General features: G+C 34.6%; 1 protein-coding gene across 3 annotated transcripts in view; it reads left to right on the forward strand.

Moving 5' to 3' along the window:
- The window catches only part of LOC124636466 (neuroglobin-like), an 89,880-nt gene that overhangs the window by 14,085 nt on the left and 52,218 nt on the right, over nucleotides 1-23,577 (forward strand). The window contains exon 2 of one of the 3 annotated variants that reach the window (XM_047172562.1): nucleotides 12,787-12,815. The exons of 1 other annotated variant lie outside the window; for it this stretch is intronic. The gene's annotated coding sequence lies outside the window, so the exon portion shown is untranslated. Of the gene's footprint in view, nucleotides 1-12,786; nucleotides 12,816-13,669; nucleotides 13,796-23,577 lie in introns of those variants that run through there. One more of the 3 variants, XM_047172563.1, reaches the window with a different exon arrangement.

Below are 23,577 nucleotides of genomic sequence, written 5' to 3' on the forward strand. Positions count from 1 at the left end.
TCTAATTTTATCATTTGTGGAAAATATCCAGTGTATAATTTAGATAATGTATGATTAGTCTAGTGTTTGCAAGAACGAAAGCTGAGCATACGACTATATATTTTAAAGCACCTGTGTTACTATCCATGTATAAACTTTCTCTCTTACAAAAGGTTTGCTATAAGAAAACCCAAGTCTGGGTTAAGCTCACCCTTGTGCATCATCTTCTCCAAAATATATGTACCGATTTATAAACCGTGTGTGCAATAACGGATAACAATTGAAAACAAAAATCTACGCCATGTCTCTAAGCGACAAACTCACAAACTACTACATTGATTTTCATTAGGTTTTCACCACTAGACACAGATTCATGATGAGACTAACTGCGTAGTAAGAACTGAAAGACACACACCCACCCATCATTCACCTCCTTTAAAGTTTCACAAAACTAAGATCCTTCTATATTTCCATTTTATAAAATAAAATATTTCAACGTCTTTTATACAATATTCTCGTTTTAAATAATACCTGTTCGTATTACGGGAGTCATTTTTGATCATTATACCGTCTCGTCGGGCGGAGCAATATATTATGAGCCCGAGTGTTTGCACTTTATATTGCTATTTTTCAACCTAATGCCTTTTTATAAAAGTAGGTTTCATATTTTATAAATAGTGGACTGTAACCCTGGATGTTTTCTTAATAATGTTAGTGACAGATCTGTATTTTGAAAAAGCAATTTATCCTTTTTAATACAGCAATTAGAGAAAGTCACCATCACTTTTGCAGCAAAGCAGGTCAGATACCCGAGTCAATAATTTGGCATAATTGTCAATAATTACAGTAAAAACAGCCCTTTCACACTAGCGGATTCTCCAATCGATTTTTCCGCACGGCAATGCTTGAGTATATGGGCGGTTTTGCGCGTATAAGAGCGACGACAAACTGATAGTGATGTCTAAGACATAATTTAAGAAATTGACGATGATTTGATCATCACGGTGATCTTTTAAAATACATATTTTTATACAGATGTCTAACATAACTACAAACAACTCGAACATTAAAGAATTCAATGTTATTTTACAATACATAAGCTTAAAAACAAAAGCTATCGTTAAAATGAAATTGTTACGTTAGTACGCGGTAACTATGCGAATGTTTTCTTTAGGAAAATAAATAAAAACTCAGTTTGTATGTCTGTATGTGTATGTGTGTGTGAATAGAAACATCGTGAATGTATTTAGGGTAGGAATTTGTTTATATAAAGCTGTGTTTAATAGGAATGGAAGATTTTAGTGGTGTTAGCTTCAGGTTTGAAACTTGTTAGGTATATATGACTTGAAAAGGTGCAGGTTAAATCGTTAAAAGTGATGTAGTAGATGACAAATGATGACTTTCAATGACAATTTGAAAGAAAGGTTATTGGTACTTGCTACTTTAAAATTTACATATTTTAAAAATCACAAAACAGACTTTATGGCTGAAAAGAATGTCATGCGACATGACAGCAGACAGAGAAGTAAGTAGGCAAGAGGAAGACCTGCTGAGCTGACCACAAATAAAGTTGGGAAAATAGCAGGAGGATGTTGATATATTCTTGTGGAAAATTCAAATCCAATATCTATCGTAAGAATCGTAAGATTCTAGTTAATTATTACAACATTGACATAAATGTTCTAACAAATCATACAATGTACCAAATTATATTCATCGCTCTTGATGTATTCAAAAGTGACATTTAAAATATGTATTCTACTACCGTCCCTTTGAAGATACACTATTAAAATAAAGCATTATAATCCCAAACTGTGACTTATTAAAATAGTTAACAAACTAAGAAGACAAGACCTGAATAATTTCAATGTAACAAGCACGAACTCCTTTGATATCGTCGGAACTGTTCCACTAATATTAGTTACGGAATTGGGAACAGTTCCTAAAGTACCGGTGAGATTCCTGTGCCATCTCTTAAGTACCGGTGTGATACCTGTACCAGTTAGGTACTAGAATACTGGTATCTGGAATTTCAGCTTTATTGAATGTACTCGTATGTATTTCGTGGATGACTGAGCTTAATATTAAGCTAGATTGCAAATTGCAAGGATGGGTGCCTTTGATATTAAATGCATATAATACAAGGTAACGCCTTTATGTAACTTCTAGCTACTAGCTAGCTTTTACCCATGACTATGCCAGTATTAAATACAATGGATAACAGCGTGTGTTTTGTACCACTGAAAGATAGTGACGGACTTTCAATGAATTAAACTATTTTGTAAATAAAATCTTAGGTTCCTCAAATTTGAAAAGTTCACCAATAGGAATGCGAAGACTTGATTCATGGAAAGTGTGTAGAAATCCGACTGCCTATCATTTCAAAATTAAAAGTTTAATTTAACAAATTACGATCGTCCGACCTCGGTAATATTATGAAATATCGTAGCGTCCTACAAAAACATATTAAAAATAGTTTCAACATTAAATAAAGTCTAAATATAAATTAACATTTCTGTATGAAAATAGAACGTTACAATTTATTAGTAGATATTAAAATAACGGCAGAAGACGACAGATGGTCGGATGCGGGTTTGTTTGTTAAAGAGATCTTCTACGAGTTGTAGAAACCCTGGAAAACTCTTTCATAGTTTGTTTTATTTTATTAAAAGGAAAATTTCTTGAGACTTGAGCGTATATTTCTCACTGGAGTCTAACTTTCCCGATACTAATTCAGTTTATTTGGTACAAGCGATGAATCGAATTAGTCATGCAGGTTTGAAGCATTATTGAACGCGTTATCTCAAGAACTGCTGCTACGATTTGGAAAAAAACTTTCAGATATTACTTTGATCGAAGAAGGCTACAGGGTACTTGGTCGCCAGTTGCCAGAGGAGGCAGGTGAATAAACCAAAAATAAACCAACAACAAAATGAAATAAATATTATATAATCAGATCTGAAACTTGAAATACTTATTGAAGAGAAATATAAATGGCGGCGTTTCCAAAAGAGCAATTTACATAATTTTCAGCTGAATCTAGAAACTTGGTAAGTGAGCGATCATTTTAGACATTTTACAGTGATGGCCTAAGTTGTAGAGATGAAATTTAATACAATGGTTATAGGGCTTTTGTAGGCCTTTGTGTTGACAAGATGTCGGTTTTATCAAAATTCATTTGAAACGAAAAATCATATCTTTTTTGTCATCAATCTAAAAATATAATAACTAACATAGCCAATCTTTATCATAGGTACGTAAATACGGATAAGATACTTATGTCGCATGACGTTTATTTGCAGAAAAAAAAACAATAAAACAGTGACACTTCCTACGTGTGTACACTTGTTGGCAAAAAAACTGGTCACCTCAAAACACCCACAATTATTCAATATCAATTCATATGCAACTCAATACATATTGTTACCTACATTTATTGCACAAAGTACGTACATACTTTATTGATGTTACCCACTATATCCTTACGTTTCCCCGTTCTATCATGTTCAACGTAAAGCCCTGTGCACATCTTTGTGAGATACCTACAATAGTTTGTTCAACAAACGGTGTACGATGAAAGGAATCGATAGAAAATATTTCTGTGTATCGTTCCTTTTGGGTTAGAATGCTCTGTTTATTTGAACTTTTACTAGGGAAAATGTAGGTTTTTTGATTTTATTTCAGTCTGTTATGTTACAGTTTTGAGTGATTAAATTAGAAGGTTATAATAAAATAACCGAGATTCGTGGTGAAAGAAGAGTCGTGGTGGCCTAGTGGGTAAAAGACCAACCTCAAGTACGAGGGCGCGGGTTCGATCCCAGGTCAGGCAAGTACCAATGCAACTTTTCTAAGTTTGTATGTACTTTCTAAGTATATCTTAGACACCATTGGCTGTGTTTCGGATGGCACGTTAAACTGTAGGTCCCGGCTTTCATTGAACATCCTTGGCAGTCGTTACGGGTAGTCAGAAGCCAGTAAGTCTGACACCAGTCTAACCAAGGGGTATCGGGTTGCCCGGGATACTGGGTTGAGGAGGTCAGATAGGCAGTCGCTTCTTGTAAAGCACTGGTACTCAGCTGAATCCGGTTAGACTGGAAGCCGACCCCAACATGATTGGGAAAAGGCTCGGAGGATGATGATGAATAAAATAACCGAGATTATAAAAAAAAAACGGCCAAGTGCGAGTCGGACTCGCTCACGAAGGGTTCCGTACCAGAACAAAAATTAGCAAAAAAAAAACAAAATATTTATTTTATTCTAGTTTTCACTTTCATTCTAGTATTTGTTGTTATAGCGGCAACCGAAATACATCATCTGTGAAAATTTCAGCTCTCTAACTATCACGGTTAATGAGATACAGCCTGGTGACAGACGGACGGACGGACGGACGGACAGAGGAGCGAAAACAATAGGGTCCCGTTTACCCTTTGGGTACGGAACCCTAAAAAAAACCTTTGGTAAGATGAGATTATAAGAAGGAATTGCACACAAAATAAGTTTTTTTTTTAAGCTATGAAGACGTACATAAGCAACACTGTTGGTCTTATACATAGTTGCAAAACAATTTCTTCCCACTATTTCCCAATCTCACAATCTAGAATAGTATGGAATAGTCCTAGAACGAGAATACCCGCATATACATACCCGTATCTACGCAAATTCTAAAACGATAACACCTATGTAAAACAGTAGGACATTTACATAATTACAATACTACAAAGTAAGGCTTATTAACGAGTTACTCGTGTGTATTAGTCGGGATTTACCTACTTAATTATAGTTGATAATTTTAATATTAATTGGGTTAGTTTTAATGGCTGTTAGGTAATACGATTAGTTTAGGAATATTAGCTTAGCTTTCGTTACGTTTCGAATTATAAGTAGTATTTATATGGTAATAGAAGTTTGTTAATTGGTAAATATTTACGTATAAGAATTTATATGATGGCTAGATCAGGTTATTTTTGGAAATAGCTATCACCACAAAGGTCTTAAAGGGGTGGTTCTTTCGAAAACTTTGCTTTTGTAAATAAGTAGATCCATTGCATCGGTCAGAAATTCTAAAAAGCTCGCCAAAAGGCTCTCTATTTCTATCACTTTTAATACTTTTTTGCTTGAAAGAAGTGGGACAGTAAACACGCTAGTTGTAGCATTTATCATTTGGTATATTTCCTAACTAGCTTCAAGACTAAACACCTTACATTTCCCTATGTAATTTTATACACGCGTGTACTATGAGAAAATAACACCATTAATCTATATTCCCTTAGCAATAAAAGCAAATGGTTTAAACAAAGATACAAGGGTTAGTAGAACACTGGTTTACCAACTATTTCTTTAAACAAACGTACACGCAATTTATATGTAGATCTGGAATACAGATGAGGTAAAATGGGTCGGCAAAAAATCTCAATCCTTCTCAGTTTCTTACTCTTTTCATAAGAGTAACGACCACCAAAGATGTTCAATGACAGCCCGAGCTGAAATTTTAATATGCCCTCCAAAATACAGTCATTGGTGTCCAAGATATACTTAGAAAGTATAGAAGGACTGATAAACAGATTTTTTATTCTGTGACATTTCATTTCAAATTACATTACAAAAAAATGATAGTGACCAAAAACTGCACGCAAGTGTAATTAAAAACAAACATATCTGATTAACTGGAGCACAAATGATGACTCACAAACCGACGAGCAACACCTGTCAAAGTATCATTGTGGCTAATGTACACTGCGTGCCAAAATGTTGACGCCAGTTGAGTATTGCTGTCAATACAAGCCATTATAAATGGGGGAAATCGGGGTGAGAATAGACTAGCCCCGTTTATTTGACGGTCATTGTAACTACATAAATATGTCGTTAAAAGTAATGGCTATCCAGGCGTGTTATGTATTTTTAACCGACTTCAAAAAAGAAGGTCAGGTTCTCAAGTTTGTCCTGTATGTATGTGTGTGTGTATGTACCTATTTTTTGAGTAAAGTATCAAACATTAAAGTCGTATCGACTTCTAAACTCTATATTTCAACAGATGGACGGGTCAATGTTGAACATGAATTCATAAGAAAAAATATGAGAGATTTAAGTTCAATCATATAGACTCGGGTTAAAACCTCGTTAGAACAAATAATAATAGGCTCCTTTTTATGTATTTTTCTTACTTTTAAATATTCCTCGTTTAGTTTGTTACCAACATACATACCTACACATAGTTTAGAGTTTTGTACGTACACAGTGCACAAGCCGACAGGCAACCGGATAGACAAACGTAAACATTTTTGTGTGAAGAGTTCCTGCACAGTGTTTCGTCAACGGACGCAGGTGGAAAAAAATATTTATTTTCAAATGATTTTGTTTATACGTACTGGCACTCTCACACGTTTTACGGGCTTTTTGTGTTCAGACGCAGATTTGAGAGGAAACTTTTTGTTTTAATTAAAGAAAGATAAATTGTTCGTTCAGCTAGAGAATTTCAAATATATCAAAGGAAGTTGGTTTTTTATTTGTGTGCATGGATTAAAATAGGTTGAGTGCATACTTCATGCATGCATAGTTGTTTGGACTCATAGTTGTCCTCCCATAAGAACGATCAGGTATTTGGCCAATGTTATACTGACTAAAAACTTTAATTAAATTCACGATTCTCTTTAAAAAAAAGCGACTATAGGGCCAACTATCGGCCGACTAGTCTGCAGTATGGTAGTCTTAGGAAATATTTTACTGGTGATAATGTGTTGCAGTGAATATAATCATATCATTGAACGGGGTTCTATCCCCTTATGTGTACTTCATGCTTGCAGTCTTTATTTCATATGCACATTTGAACATTGCAATATAACCCGTGGTGATACTAACATTTAAGTTTACCCTTGGGAAGTTAGGATGCGGTATAATCTTGCTGACTTAGTAATGGACTGGTATAAGTACTTAGTAGTAGCGGCTACAGACAAAGGGAAATAAACAAAGTATTAAGTTTTTTTTTTTGTTATTTAAATAGCTCGACAATATTTCACAAGAAGTATTAGTAAAGTTATGGGTATTGGGTTTCTCGGGTAAAGCACTGGTAATCAGCTACATCCGGTTAGACTGGAAGCCGACCCCAACATAGTTGGGAAAAAGGCTCGGATGATGCTTTATTTCACAAAAAGGCTTACTATTCAGTCAACTCCTCGGTAGAAAAATCTCCATATGCAAATAAATCCGGTAACATCGAATATTTTGTCCGGTGTTTAGGTTCGGTCCTCCGAGATGGACCCTCACCGAGTCGGTAATCACTCCATTGAGGGCTAAACCTTTTAGTGGTGATATTGCGATTAATTTTAAATTCCAAACAGGTTGGGTTCCGCACGATTAACACGTCAATTTTACTGTATTGAAGCGTGTCGTGTTTCGGGATAAGATTTAACTTGGAAACGGACATAAATATTAGATATTATTTAAAAGTATTTTTTTCGTTAGGTTAGTTTTTTATAATTTTTACAAGAATTTTGATGTCGATAAGAACTGTCCTGGCTGGGCCTGGGAAATTTAAAATTGATTGAAATAATGAATGACAATGACCTTCCACATCAATAGCTATCTACTGATGAAGATTGCATAAAATTACGTGCAGTAGTTCTTCGCGTTTTTTAATGAACAGAAAAAAAACCTGACGGAAGACTTCGTTTAAATGATTATGCGTAGGTGCATTAGATAATATAATTTTATACGATGCGAAATAATATTTTTTCTACAGCAGACATTTTTCCACCCTCCTAAATAAGAGTTAACAAATCCGCCGTCAAATGCAGAAAATTCCTCTTCCTTCAAACATATCTAATTCAGCATCATTCTGAATACCCGAAATATATTACGCGAGCTCCAAAAAAACGCCATATTATTATAACCTAAGTAAAATCCTTATCAAATACTGCTTAGAAAACGAATATCTTACGCGAATTCCTTCAGCGAGAAACGTGAAAAAAAATGGGATTTAACAAACCCAAAAGGCTGGCGTTTTGATAAATTTGATTAGTCGCCCAGTGAGACGATGTGGGACACTGCGTGGAAAAAATGGATCGCCTCGCAGTCTAAATTTGTTATTGGTAAATATTTTATAGCAGATCCCTCAATGTCGACAGAGTGTATTGGATCGATGAATATTTTTATGCATGCTGAAAATATTAAATTGACGCGACCCTAAAGTGGTTCGACCTCTTAGTAAATATTATTTTTCTGGTAAAAAGTGAATAACCCTTACTCTGAGGTATAAAAACTTTTGCGCTGTTTTTAAGTTAATATTAAATATCAAATATTTTGCTACGTTCAAAGGTCCAATTTTCATATTAAAAGAACCCCTGTCTGAACCTTAAAAACGCGTTAAAACGTGAAGTATATTTTGTCACGCCTCGCGAGTCAGCATTAACGTTAAAATTAACATTGTCTCGTTTTTGGTAGAAAAAGATGCGTAGACTTGTAGGCGATTTTCAAGCTGGAATAAGATTTAATCAAATGAACTCAGTTCGTAAATGGGACGAAATTATTATCAAGGTTACTAGGTTTTAAGGAATAGAGATGTTAGATAAAATACGTTCCGTATTATTTTTTCTAATTTTAATGTTGCAGATTGAAGTTTATGTTTGAGTTTTGACAGTTACTAAATCTCCTTGCATCACCAGCCTAAATTCAAAGTACCGGGACAAATTAGATAACAACTTTAAGATGCCATATTAATTAAAAACTTTACGATTTTGTTCCCATTTCAAATCATTTCATAAATCTCTCTAACGATGTAATAATATTTTATGACAACCAAGATATCATTGTCAGCCATTTTTATAGACAGCACCTTTTTATTTGTGCTCATTTTGTTTGATTTGATGTTCTGAATAAAATATCACAGAAAATTATATTTTCCCTTGTTTGAGAGTACATGAGGTGATTTTTTACAATTGGTTGACCTTAAAATGTTGTAAGAATTTTTAATTTTGTTATAATTATTATTTAACAGGTGATAGAATATGTTTGATGTAGCCTTATGCTATCTGCCCGCATTTAAACAGAACAGAAAATAATACGATAACATTCCTAGACTTCGCAAGAATTCGCGTGAAATGATAAAGACTAAATCCATTGTTTTTCTTTCATTCCAGCGTAGTAAATATTTCTTTCTTTCCTCGATAAAGGAGTCACTCGTGCGGAATGGACGATTATGGTACCTTTAGAGTACCCGCACATTGGAGACTAAACAGTCGGCCGATGGATCAATCGCTGGTTAGCAACAATATTTTTTTTCAAGAAAACCTTAATTCGAATCAAGTTTTTCAGTCGGGCTGATACCGGCAGAATACGTGATCGTTGTTACGTGTGTACTATACCATGTATCTTCATACTGATTTATAAACCCAAACACTATCGGCCGACTAAAAGTTTGTAGTGTACCGCACACTACAAACTTAGTCGGCCGATAAGTGTGCGCATACTCTTAGGTACGTACCTTGTATTTTCCTTATAGAAATGAAATATACTGGTTTCTAAATATTGTAATGTAAGATGATTATATACTTGTAATACAACAATTAAGATGCTGTTGTTTTGTCATTAATTCAGTTGTTAAATGACATTAATTGGCGAACATGCAATATGCAGTATTGAATAATTTATGAATTATTGTGACTTTGTTGTATGCATTATGATATACTTATGTAGGTGTTAAAAACATCATTAATGTTTTAGTACCTACTTAATTGCGGGTATTAGACAAAAGGCGCTATAGCACTAATAAGTACTCTAGATAGGTACTTTAGTGTCTCATCAGTGTACCACTAATAATAATAATGGCGTAAAAGGCTGATTTCGGCCACTGTGGCTGTTTTCATGTAAGGAGATCATCCAGCTACTCACGACATAATTATTATGCACGAATATTCGCCACTACCACTAAATACCACCACCACATCGTCTACATAAAATTCTAAAAAAATATTTTCGCTTTCTTTTTTCAATTGTAATGACATACGGAATCCCAAACACATCCTCACTTATTTACCGTACACAATACATACCTAACAGGTACTTACAAAAAAGCCACAGGCCCACAACGAGCATCCGATCAAAGCGCCACAGTGTAACAGATGTTCCGTACTGCACCTTGACCCAGTTTCTGACGGCTCGATCCCCTGAAGGTTGGGAGACAATGTCTGTTGTGAGTGGGGAGGGGGGGTGAATATGAAGTGGTTGAAGTTGATATTGATAGTAAAAGTGCATGAGGTGTGTTGTGTGAATACATAATTGAATCAAAAAAATGCTTTAGATATAATTTTTTTATGATACTTGCTGAAAAGGAAAAAAAATAAAAATATTATGTGCCTACTTACTTATTTAAAGGCTCGAACAAATACAATGGATTCAGTTTATGGTCATCTATGTTAGTCGGCTGAAAAATAGCTTAAACATATAATCACTTAATTATTGTCTGTATTTCCTCTCTGTTTGCATTTTCCTTTCGTTTTGATTACAAGATATGTTTTCCGTTTATGTTATTCCAAATTTATCTACTTATCTGAAATAGAACTTTCTTTGGCTGTAGTTGTCTCTTTAATTTCAAACTTCTTCCGATCTTCTGCAGTAGGTACACCACTAGTGCTGTATTTAAAGCATGATAGTAGGTACTTAGTTTTTTCACATTATAAGAACATCTGCGGACAAGCCATATGATAGTCATCGAATCAACAAGTCTTGAACTCACCAAAGTCATAATCATGTCAACATCCTGGTAATGGACTATCATGTGTCTAACAAAAATATCTGTACTGGATAACATGCACTACAACTGTGCTACAAGTGAGTATAATATACTTAGGTACAAAGATAATATCTGTACAGGGTTTTTATCCAACTTTCATTTTGCACCTTTCTCACGATTTTCTTCCATCCGTCCAGTATTCCGACAGTAACATAAACTAAGTTTTCACAGTAAACAGACGGAATATCAATAGTTGCTTGGTGTACAACTAAATCTAATTTGTCACGGACTCGCGGCTGGGACCCGTGTTACAATGTCAGATACTAGGCTGTTACTCTCTTCTATGGAGTCAGTGGTTTTATTGTGGAGAGCTATTCAGTGCCAATATTATTTTATGTTTTTTTTTTCTTAATATCTAGCTTAGTTTTAAACTAAAAAGAAATAGCGTCTTCACTTTGAACTATGAGACAATTTAAGTTCAAGCTTGCTAACTGACCATAGTGACAATTCAAAATTCTTCGACACCTCCTAAAGATTTCTCGCTGCGTGCAATAGTTAGCTAAATGGCTGCTTCATAAGAAAGTATTTAATACTTATAAGTATACAATTTACACAAATAAGAAATTGATTTTCTAGGCTGCCCGAGACTGGACTGGGATGCTTGTTGCTAATTGAGAAAGACCTACGTCCAGTAGTGGACGACAACAGTCTGATATGATAAAATATTTTCACGCGACATCCTCAGCATCAAACCTACACCCATATTTTTCTCATGAACATCATTCTTAACTAAAACAAAACAACATTAACAGGATTCCATTTCCTCGAGCATTCCATTGTGACGGACACGGCAGTAGTCTCTCAATTATCATGTACAAACACTGACTATTCTATGTACGAATGTACTTACTTAGTTACTGGTACATGGTCCTCCGGTTGAGAGTCTGGGAATTTTAGACTTTGTTTTGTGAGTTGAAAATAGTGTGGATGGAGCCTGTTTTTTTGCGGGAGATTGAATGTTATTAGTAGCTATTTTGTAAGTTAATTTTATTTAGTGGAAATAGATGATGAAATTAAATTAATACGAAATGAATTTATTATACAAATCGATTTAGTCATTTTTACTTTCTGATTTATTGTCCCTATTAAAATCAAATAATTATTTTCATTTTATTAAGCTTCAAAGATACCATGTACTTACTTACCATAATATAGAAAGAAAGAAAAGAAAGAAAACACGTTTATTCACGCGCGCATGTGACACAGCCTTACAAACAATAAACAAAAATAATAATAAAAAAATAACAGTCATTAGAAATAAGACAAGAAAAGACGAATTACAATTAAAAACAGTAATGGGAAATATGTGTCACACCCCACGTGAAACGGCCCTAGCTAAGCATAATGCTGAGACCCTGTACAGGACAAAAGCCTCAGCGCTGATTTTCAGCGAGAGTTACACCCCCTTGTTTGCGAAGTGAACTTACTAGCATTAATTTTGCCAAATTGGCTTACGTTATATAAATATAATCATATAAGCTTATCAACCCAATTAAAACTGAAATCTGCTTACAGTAAATTGTACGCTCGCAAACAATTAATAATCACATTACTACTACCGTCTATTCTTTGACTCATTCAATTACGGCCATTCCCTGTTCTTCCATCCATCTCTGGTTTTGCTAGAAATATGAATTTGACATTAGCCCCATAAAAGTATTTTCAAATTCCTGTCTCTAGTAAGCGAAAAAAGATAGATAGAATATTGGAAGCGGCCGTTAATGAATATTAACAAAAAATAAGCAAAGAAACCTCTTCTACTTTCAAAATGATGCTTAAATAGTTCTATTTGAGTCTATGAAAGCAAAATCCTCGAGTTTGACTCCCGGCCACATTTTCCCGCGTTACGTCAATCGTTTAAGTGTGTGTGCGAGGGAGATAGTAGTACAAAATGGTTCATGCCAGAGCGAGGCGGAGGGTCAAAGCCTTTTCAAAGAGTACTCACCGGTAGCGAGCATTTTGTAGGTAACAATTTTTTGCCTCTGAGAGGAAAAGTTACTTTAATTATTTTTTTTTTGTTTCAGATTGTGGATTGCTTATCAAGATTGACAATGTAAGTAATTAAAATAGAAACATGACAAATGAATTACTATCAGTTTACGTTTGATTAAGTGAACATTGTTATGTCAAGTAACAGTGAAGCAATAAATCGTTCATGGCGTACCTAGTTAAAAATGTTCATGCATTGTATTTTACACAGCAACAAATAAATCATATTTAGAAATAAATAAGAAAAACACATGAATTTATGAATGGAATCTTCCATCAACGTGTGAATAGTTTACTAGACACGTCGTTATTTAAACCGCACATCAACACCACAGCAATAAAATATTATTCTAAACAAATTATAACCCATTGATTTTATCGCTTCGATAATAAATCAAACAAATACACCACAAGTTACAAACAGGAAAAAAGTAAAACAAAGCAGATATAATAGACTAATTACTAAACATTTTACGGTTAATTAAGACTTGGGTGATTAACGACTCTAAGATTAGTCGTTAAAATAATTTTATAATCCATTGTTTTAGAGCAAAGCAAGAAGAAAATGGTGTAAGTAAGGAAATAATTTGTTTATATGAGTTTATTGACTTACACCAGTTTAGTCGTAAACGTCGTGTGAAATTATTTTAATTACTGCTCTGTGTCAGTTTATTGTTAAACCGAGTCGTTCAATGTGTCTTTATGCTTATGTAGTTAATGCATACAGGCCCACACGTGAACGTTATTCAAATTAACAAATGAATACTAGGAGGACAGCATCATACATGAAACTACACAAGGCATGCATTCTAATAAGCTACATTTACGTTTAGTAGGCATAATTGTCAAAATTAACATAATGTCGAGTCTGCGAGTCGCCCTATCATCTATGGTTATCAGTCTGTAGAGCCAGTCTGTGTCGACGCGCCTCCGAGGTCGCATTCAGTGGCTGAAAATCTGAAAACGCGCTGAAAATACGTTCAAAATATATTGTTCATTCTGTGAAATAGTGTGTGTAATCAATCTGGATATTTTTTTTCAGACGTAAGTTGAGCATACTTTGTTTTATTTCTTATTTTGTAGAGCATAGATTTCAGAATCGTGTTTCATATTTTTAAGTGAATAAGAACTGATGTTGGGAGCCTAAAGAAATACGAGCATTTTGTGGTTCCGATTGTCAATAAGATAAAATATTAATTAAATTTATTTTGTCTGTTTTTCTTTGTATTAATATTGAAACCAATCTCGTTTATTTATTTATATCTATTGCACGCGGGTTTTCATATAAAAATGGGGTTATTTTTCTTCAGTTTATGACGTCACGTGAATATAAAATGATCCTTTATTATTCAGGATCTATCCAGCTCGCGTATTGGTAGTAAAAAGACATGCTTCTATGTCATATTTTATGCGATTTTTCAAAGAAACTTTCGATATCCTGGTAGGTAATTTGTAACTTCTCCATTTTTTGTTGTGTGTTATTTATTTTACACCATGGTTGAGTTACAAACCATATTTTTCCAACCCAAACTCACTAAATCTATCTGCAGATTTTATTTTCAAGGCAAGCCAATAAACAATGTATCAATGTGATCTGATCATTAAATAACATAATTAGGTAAAAATTTTAATAACGGGTATAATCTTTGTAAAAACAAAACAAAAGGTAGTATTTTCCTTGATATCTAAGCCGTTGTTCTTGTTTGTATTAGTATCAATACAATTTTCATTACCCTAAAGCTATACTTGGAAATAGACCTAATTTGAGACAAATGAGACGCAGAAACATACCAGTGTTTAACACAGAGCGATGCCTATGTGACTTCCCTCAACTCAGTTACCTGTTCGACCTGGTACCCATTGATAACACTCGTCGTCGTAGACTTAGGACTACCCCGTAACGGCTGCAGGAGATCCACAAGTAACAGCTATCCACAATTTAACATGTCTTCCAAAACACGAAGGACTTCGTTAAGAAAATGATGGTCATCCATCCATTCCCATCCATCCCCCTAAGAGTTGCTCGACCCGTATGGCTGCTACTAGGCCACAAGCTAAGTTTTTCAACGTCATTATCATGATTAATTTATTATTTTATGAAACCAAGACTATTTCTCATTATTTTCAATTAGAAGCCATATATTTATAAACGTAATGCATATGGGAACAACTCAAGCTTTTATTATGGTCGTTTATTGTATTATTTTATATCTCTCACTAGCAGTTTCACGCCATCTGACGACAGCCCTCAGGGAAATCAAGGTTTTATAGCATTATGTTCTCCGTATTGCTTGTTATGACCTGGATTCTTCACAAAGAGGTATTTGTAAGCTCATTTTGGGACAATTAATATTTTCTTATTGCACTGTTTTGGAGCGTGGCTCCCGCTTGTCATTTGTACATCTTTGGTAGCCATAGTAGTATAACTGGATCGAAGAGTTCAGTTAGTAGCTATAGCTTTCAAAAGCAATGGGTTATGTATTTCATTATAATAAAAGCTGCTTGACTAAATAGTTTTTTGGTGTACCGAACCCTAACAAGATTGCCAAGATTGAAAGACTCAAGGATTATACTAACAAGATACCTTTAAAGACATTATGCTGACGATCAAAGTATTAATTCGGTTGTTGGACTTTCAAATTTTATTATAATGTTGCACTCATGACGTCAGAGGTTCCCGTATGTCTGATGTTTCTCACGGGGCAAGAACATTAAGATTTTATAGTGTTTGTTTTGATACCTATTTCTTGAATCCGGCTTTTTATTACAATCTTATCGAAGTATATTGTGGATATCCTGCGTAATCAGGTGTTGATTGGTTTAGAGTTTTGTCACGATATAAGAATCGATCGAAAATCCGAAAATGGCTCACTATCAGTTTGACTTTTTTTATGCTGTCGAAACATCAGATAGACGTGGATGATTTTCTTTGAGAACTGCCGCCTTGGATGACAATCGGTTTAGACATCATTGAAAGACTCAAGGATTTAATAAGAGTGGAACAAAAAGGGTTCCCAATTCCTGAATAAGAAAAACTTCACCTGTAAGGCCATAGCTAGTAATTTATAAGGCTTTTACGCAACGTTGAATACGTGGAGAAAATCTAAAGCTCCCTTTATACAAGGCAACCTTTCGGTAATAGATACCTTGGTAAGAAAATTCAATTTTCCTCGCTACTCGTGAATATTTTGATGAATCATCTTCAGGCTTTTGATAGAGTTATGATGATAGTTGGAATATAAGATATGAAGTAATATGATGAGGGGATCTATACAAGTGAGTAAAGAGATGAGATTTCACCGGTGAGCGGTATCCATCGCTAAAGCGAACAGTAAGAAATTGCCTGTGAGCATTTCTAAAATGTCTGCGAAAGTGCATCCTTTGTGCGCAAACACATACTAGCAGTGGACTCGCATAGATATTTTATATTCGAGATTTTTTTTTGGTGAAAACTTACCGTTAAAAAATCTTCCACTTAAAAACCAAATAAACAATTTACCTCCCCATACGCCATAGTAAAAGCTTCTACCACCATAATAAGGCCCTTCACATGATCAATATGTATTTTTCCATCAAGTTACACGAACACGAGTTCCGTACATTTGAATGATACTTTCGTTAAGTATTTGTGATCCTTTGACAAACAAACAGACCCGATCTGTGGCCCCTGTTGCTATGACAACCATTTTTTGCTTTATATATTTGTATACAAGTGTATACTTGCTTGCTTACGTATATGGCTTGTTGGTTTGCAAAGGGTAATTTTTGCAACTAGTCAACCGAGAAAATGTGTTTGTTGGTTTTGAGTAGGTATACAGTATTTTTTGATATTGGAAAAATAAATAGACACATGTGGGCGTTTGAGCTACTGTAAATGTAAAAAAATATTACTATAGTATAAAAGTATAGTCACTCAATTTTCTTTATTCGAATATTATATACGCGATTACAAAAATCTAGTGATGAGTGAAATATTTATACCTTAATCAGTATACATTACGTCCTACCTAGGTACAGTCGAATCTACAAGGAAGTATACAAAACAAAAACACCTAAACGAAGTTTTAAAATCCTACTTACATAGATATACAAAATCACGATAATCTCAGCTCAAGAAGGGTTGCCGCGCTCAAAACTTTGTCGTCTGTAGTTCCGTTCCAAACGTTCGCTGCTCCGGTTTCAAGTTTCAGATCGTTTTATTGGATAACAATAATAAAGTTTTTGAACAGATTTTCATTTGAAATTAACGCTGCATTTTCAGTATTTGATGTCATCGTCTGCCTAGCCTTAACTATGTTGCAGTCGGCTTTCTGTCTAACCCAATGCAGCTAACCACGAGTACGTTAGATTACCTATCTTACCTTCTCAACCCAGCCACAGGCTTCCCTTGGCAAGAATGGATGTCAGACTTTCTGGCTCCTGAGTTTAACAGAGGACCTTCAAAGTTGTTCAAATGACAGCTAGGAATTAAAGTCGCTTCAAAATATATGCATACACCATGCCACCAAGCAACGGTCTTAACAGATTGTGTCCATAGACCTAGGAAAATACACAGTTGTTCGTAGTATATTTACCGCGTTTACGACACGACAGCCCAACGCAAATGAAATCATTATGCAAATACGCGCCTTGTGTCGTCTTTACGAGAAGGTTTATCGTCGAAGCAGCGGTTAGTGGTAGGTAGATACTTAATGTCGAGGATGGAATGCATGGTTTTGCCATGGAGTTTTTGGGTTAATATAAAGAGCCTGCTTTTTGGGAGAAAATACTCCATATTGCAAATCTTAAACATTTTGGGCGAAACATAGGCTAGGCTCGATCTAAGATTCAACACAATACGTGCGCAATAATTACGTAAGACATACTAATATTTGACTCAATATGGCAAAATTATTTGAATAGTATGTTTGTAAGTAATGATTTTGTACATTTTGAACATTACGAAGTCACAACCCACTGGTGGCTAATTTCGGAGTAGCAAAGATATTTAATTAAAACTATACTCAAATTCATTTTCGATTTATCGGAATCTCTCAGCCATTCGCTTTACTTCGCCACAATTATTCAGTGGATGTCAAAAGCAATCCATCTGACGCCATTATCTCTGCTAAGAACTGATAAGTAGACTGTGAGCCATCCGAATATTCAATCCTCAAAATGTCTCTTTGACTTTGCCATTTCTATTCGTACCACGATCTGTGGTAAATGACAGGACTATAATTGTGTGTATTGAAATTGAATATATAATTCTAAACAAGTGACCGCTATGTACAGTGTATATTTTTTATCTTAGCAAATTACCTACATCATGCACAAAATCGGGAAAAAGAGCCGTTTAAGAGCTACGGTTGCACAGACAGACACGCAAGTAAATAAACAGATATTCGCACCAATACACATATTACTTTAAAAATGAACCATCTTTTACGAATAATCCAAAATCAATCAACTTAAAATATTTAATTAATTTATCGATATCGAAAATCGATGATAATATTTCTCCACACTGGAGCTGTCAAAATTGACGTCACTTAACCATTCAAGTGTCGCTGGCCAGTCCCTCACACCAATTGGCGCCAAATTTGACGTTTAATCAGGGACTTCTCAAGAGCCCACGCAAAAACGTAGACCAATCAACGTTTGAGCATTTTTTGTACTCATTTAGAGGTCTGGCTTTTCGGCACACTTTTATGGCATTTTTTTTTCAGTAAAGACTGTTTCATTATCTAGGTTTTTGTTAAGAATAGGGTTCTAGACTAATTGATTTTGTAATGGGTCTTTTTAATTATGTTTTTTAAGTTTTTCTTTTTCTCTTGCGAGTGCTCAAAAACAGAGAAACAGTCATGGCTAAATGATCTTGTGTCTTTTTCAATAACAAACTGTCTGTGAGCTATTAGGGATTCAAACTACTCCAGAAGCTTGCTTCATGTTTCCGAAGTATATGTCTATTTTTAGGTTTTTATAAGATGAAAAACAAACACAAATAAGAATGAGATATTAACATTAAACCTGTGAACATTATTGTATGCAGGACATGAGAACACTCGCGACACGAAAATCGGTGACTCGCAAAAAAAAACTTAATATAAACTAGCTTTTGCCCGCGGCTCCGCTCCCGTCAACTGACTTCTCCACTTTACCCTATTTTTTTTTTCATAAGATCCTTCTCCTAACAATAACAAACACAACAAAAAAAGAATTAGCCAAATTGGTCCAGGCGTTGTTGAGTTATGCGCTTACCAACACATTTTGCGATTCATTTTTATATTATAGATAACTGAACTAACCAAATGTATTTGCATCCCAACAAATCCAATAGTAAAACCAAATCTCATACCGCAATCAATACATGCAGTTTGCATAAAAAATCTCCGCCGCGTACACTGAAAACTATTTGAAAAATACACATTTGTTTTTTAATTCTTTTTCGTCCATTTTTATCAAAATAACTAACTTTTTTGGCATGGAAAACTCACTGTTTTGTGCTAACTGGGAATTTTATACGTCAGCGTGCCAGATAAATACAAAAAGCATATTTTTTTTCATTTTTGTTCCTCTTACTCGTATTTTGTTTTCCACGAAAAATAAAGCGAATAAGCGAAATAATTTTGCATTCGAATTGTTGCAATTAGGAGTTCAAAATGCTGGTGATATGCAAATATACAATTCACAAAAGCATTGTCCTTGTTTTTTGGTGACTGTACAGTTAAACGTAAATTCACGAAGTAGGTAAATAAAGAAGAGAGACTTTATATTTGTAGAAGCAATTTGCATTGAAGAATAAAAGGTTAAATATACTTACTTACAATATATTTACTTTAGTATTTTTATACTTCCATGCACAATATTGCTTCATATTTCGCAATCCAGACAATAATTTCAGCATATTTTTTCCCACATTCTAACAGTCAAAACATGAAGCTCGTGTTAGCCACGGCCTTGATAACATATTGACTGAATAAATCGTCAGTTTCATCAGTATTGTACACAGTAACTAACGCAATATTATAAACAGAACTATTGATTGAAACTTCACATGCTTGTTGCTAAGTTTAAAGAAAAAAACATAACATTTTAATACTTTATGAAAGAATGGGAACGACCAATCTAACTTGGCCTTTTAATATGACGCTGGGTGAGAACAGAACATGGAGACTAAAGTGAATAGCGGAGATGTCATAACGCTAAATCTCCTAAGAAAGTAGCACGCCAAAATGCAGGTGTTCGGGGGACGAGGAACGTTACTAGCTACTCCCTTACATGCCTTCTATAGAACCCACGTACGATTACAAAATAAAATCACCAATCAACCAAGACCTATCTTTGACAGATTGGTTTGATTAGACAAGGAACCTGAACGCCTCAATAGTTCTAGTAGCAGTTCAAGCCTACCGCACGTCACTTGACCTACAAGAAGGCACTTGATCTACCTTCCTTATGGCATCTCCGCTATCTTTCCTTCCTCCGTGAAATAGAACGAAAAAATCTATAGAATGTTCTACGTTTGACTTTAGTTGTATTTTTTCCCGGGGTTCAAGTAAAACTGGTTGAAAGAAATAGCTGTTACCTTGAAGCAATTCTCATGTAAATGGAAATTCGTCGGCTATCCGATTTCAATGGATGAAGTGAATTTATTAGCATTAAGATGCTGGTTTCATAAGAGATGCTAAATCTTTGGATTTTTCAAGGTTTGAATAGAGCACCTTTTCAATTCATTCTGTACGGTTTTAGTGGTCTCCCGGGAACTATTCCATGCATAATTGCAAAAATTAGGTAGAAGCCTTACTCGATAAGTTGAGTATCTAACACTTAAGTCATTTTCTAATCGGTTCATTTCCGAGATTAGCGCTCTGAAATAAACAAACTCTTCAGCAAATACCATATCAATATAGATGAGAATACTCATAAAAACATTCGTATTTTTAAACCATTTTAACGTTAATTTGACTGCTAAAAAACTCCCGCAAAATTTCCGAATTTTCGCCTTCAACAATGACCCTTTTGGCAACAAAAGGCCTTCATTCGTTTAAGCGTTTAATTCGGTTACATAACCCGAGTGCACATTAATAATGTCAACCACATTTCAGTATTAAAGTGTAATCTTTCTCCTTTGTACAATTTCGACGCCATATTGTTATTCCCATTTCAAAGGTACTGAACTCTTAGAGCATGGCAACCACTGGAGTCACCGTGGTCACAAATCTCTATGCTATCTCTAAGACGATAGGTGTTGAGGATTGAACAACGTAACAAATAATGATAGCTCACTCATACATTTTCGATCACATCGTTAAGCAAAATTCATAAAGGCGAGATTATTCTTTACGCACATGTACTTTTGGAGAGGACCCCATCCTCTTGTTGGTTACATGCTCTAAGTTTGAACTCAATTACAGGAAAACTCAACAAGGCATCAGGAAGGGCTCTTATGTGAGTCTGTTAAATGGAAATAAAACCTTAATATTAAGAGCATAAGGTTGGAAATTTCAGTATCTTACTTGTAAGACTTTGGACTTATTGTATTTGGGCCATGATCGACCTGAAAGGGATTTGTGTATTCAAATGAATTTGAACATTAATATTATAAAAATTAAAGCAGATTTTAGAAAAGCTAAAAATAGTTCAAACAAATTGATACTCAGGTTTTATTTGCTTGTATGAAAAATTGTACTTTAAAAAGTTAAGTTTCCCAATTTCTCCTATCACTCTTAGTGACTTTAATGAAGTAATTAATGTAAATATTAACGAATGTACTAAAACAAACGTTATTTGAACGATGCAAAGTGAATTTATTGGACAAATCAATTTGAATTAATTGTCAAATACGTGCTCGGATTAATTTTGGGATTGAAAGTCCACGTTAATTGCAATTTCAGCTGATTGCCAGCAGTTAGAATACTATTTACATTCACAAAATTAAGTTATATCATTTAAATTGTGTTAATATATCAGATTGAAAATATCAATTTTATACTAAATATAATTTAGATATTCAATATTCGTTTGGCATATAATAGATACCCGAACAATAAAATGGAAAACAAGTCACGGAACTTCGGTCGCGTATTCTCTTCAGAGTGAGTTTTAACTTGATATTTCTAATGCGTAGTGGTGTCACGAAAATGTTCAAAACCTACGCATTTTTATAACAAAATACATAAGTTCTCTTTTAGGGGCTTTTAAAAATACTCATCCGAGCTGAAACACAGAGATAAATACTTATCTGACATTCCATCCAAAATAAAATGCCTCGTCTTGAACCAACTCAGGCCCTAGCTGTATGTACTTACATAATTAAAGACGTACGTCCTTCTAAGGCTCGAATACACCGAAAACTTAAACATCAGTTTTTCACCCAGATGTTTCAAAGTTCACCATTATCACCCTCTTACCCGTATCCCAATTCCATTTGGAGTCAGATGTCGACTTTTACACTATCCAACCATCGTTTTTTTGGTCGTCCCCTTCTCTATTTCCATCCACATTCACACTCATCACCTTCCTCACAAAATGATCCTCATTCATTCATTTCAAAGTAAACACCAGTTTTAAGAAAAACGGACGCTTATGTTGTCGGTGAACTTGGTCCTCAGTCTATTTTGAGATGAAGCACAATGTATGAAGATGCTCTATTACCCGTCGCGTCGCAGCGATGTCGCCCTACAAAGATTACGAGAGGCGAGTTGTGTAGTGTACGTATGTTACAGTGAGTTTAATTAAGTTTAATTAAGGACTTGATATAAAAGGGATTTGGAGAGGTTAATAATACGAATGGTTAACATTATGTTAGGGTTTCTTTTACCATGTCGAACCGACAGTTTTTTTCCGAAACATAAAGGATCTCGTTATGACAGAGATGGTCATGCACCCATCCACAGATTCACCGCACACTTTTTACTTAACCTTTGAGAAATTAACAAAGTCGTGAGCTCTGTATTACAAGTCCACACTTCAAAGTCAAAGGATTTATTTGCACATGAATACAGTTACATGAAAGGTGTTACAAAATGGTTATTACTTCAGAAATGACATGCAAGATCCAATTACATTTCTCATGCTTATTATCCAACCGACTAAACAAAGCAAATATATACGAAAAGTAATCAGGTTTCCCCAAAGAAAATGTTATGGCAATACGGCTATGATTACCACAGTCTACGGTTATCGGGAATTACCGCGCCCTACATACCGTGTTACCGGGGAATTGGGGAGGCTTATTGATCCTTTTTGGACATTACCTATTTTGTTAATGGTTAATGAAGGTGTTTTTATGTAATGTGAAGTGTGAATGACTTTTTGTCATGGTAAACTGAACGGCGAGGTCAAGTTGCATTAGGTGTAGCGTATAAAATGTATAGGTATGTATATTATTTTAGTCACTATCCGTAAAGGTTTAGGAATCATTCAAAACTGAATGTAACTACTCAAACTAAACTATTATGTAACTCACCTTTCATAAAATATATGTGGCCTGTGTAAAACCAAAAGGAGCTTATTTCGCAAAAAATACAAGCCTTTTTTTACCTAAAACATTCTATGAATATGAAGGTAATATTCAACATTTATTCCCAGTGCTCCCAATATTTTTGAAAATTGCTGACAAAAGCATTATCGAATCGTTAACCCTTTGTAATGTTACAAAAGGCTAGCAAAAGTTATCGAAAACTTTTACTGTTCACGAAAAAAAGCGATATAAAAAGGTAGGGAAGGTTTTTTTTTAAAAAAAAATGAACATTGAAGGATATATTTAGAAAAAGGTGACTACCAAAGCAACGGTGAATGACTGGTGTCAAAGATGATATAGCTGGAAATAAGGCCACTTGTGA

The sequence above is a fragment of the Helicoverpa zea genome, chromosome 14, assembly GCF_022581195.2.
Source record: "Helicoverpa zea isolate HzStark_Cry1AcR chromosome 14, ilHelZeax1.1, whole genome shotgun sequence".
Classification (NCBI taxonomy): domain Eukaryota; kingdom Metazoa; phylum Arthropoda; class Insecta; order Lepidoptera; family Noctuidae; genus Helicoverpa; species Helicoverpa zea.